The sequence below is a fragment of the Nematolebias whitei genome, chromosome 19, assembly GCF_014905685.2.
Source record: "Nematolebias whitei isolate Nwh7 chromosome 19, NemWhi1, whole genome shotgun sequence".
Classification (NCBI taxonomy): domain Eukaryota; kingdom Metazoa; phylum Chordata; class Actinopteri; order Cyprinodontiformes; family Rivulidae; genus Nematolebias; species Nematolebias whitei.
The window spans coordinates 7786400-7787052 of NC_056516.1; positions in this window are offsets into that span (position 1 = coordinate 7786400).

A 653-nucleotide genomic window follows, 5' to 3' on the forward strand; every position below is an offset into this window, starting at 1 on the left:
TGTTGTCCACTGTTGTCATCACTTTGTTAAAATCAGGTCTCTCTTGTAAATGAGTGCCTGAGGGGCTCAATGTGATTAACCTGTATAAATAAAGGCTGAATGAATGAATGAAAAAAAAAGAAACAGGTAGAATAGAGTAAGTGAAGACAGCAGCAGAGTGAGGAATCTTGGTCAATTTGTCCTCCAGTAGTCTATAGCAGCATAACTAAGAGACAGCTCAGGAAACCCAAGCCAACCCTAACTTTAGGATTTATCAAAAGGTAAGTATTAAGCTTTGTCACCTAAATACTCTGGTTAAGTGAGTATTGATCAATAAACATCTTACCTGTTATAGATATCTCTTTGAACAACCCCCGTTTGAAGAAAGGGGGTTCAATCCAACAGGAAGGATGAGCTAATGGCTAGTCAGAGCTGGAGGAAGTTCATAGTGGATCACTGCAATCTTTAAACATGAAGCCCCTCTCAATGACAAACACTTCCTTAAAGTGCTCAAACCTTCACAAAAAAAAAGAAAAAGAAATATATATATATATATTCTCTTTTGTAATTATTTGCAATATAGTCTGATAAAAAGATACACGTACAGTAGTTTCCTCCATGTAAACAAAACTTTCTCTCTCTAAATATCGTTTTACATATTTTTATTTCTCAGT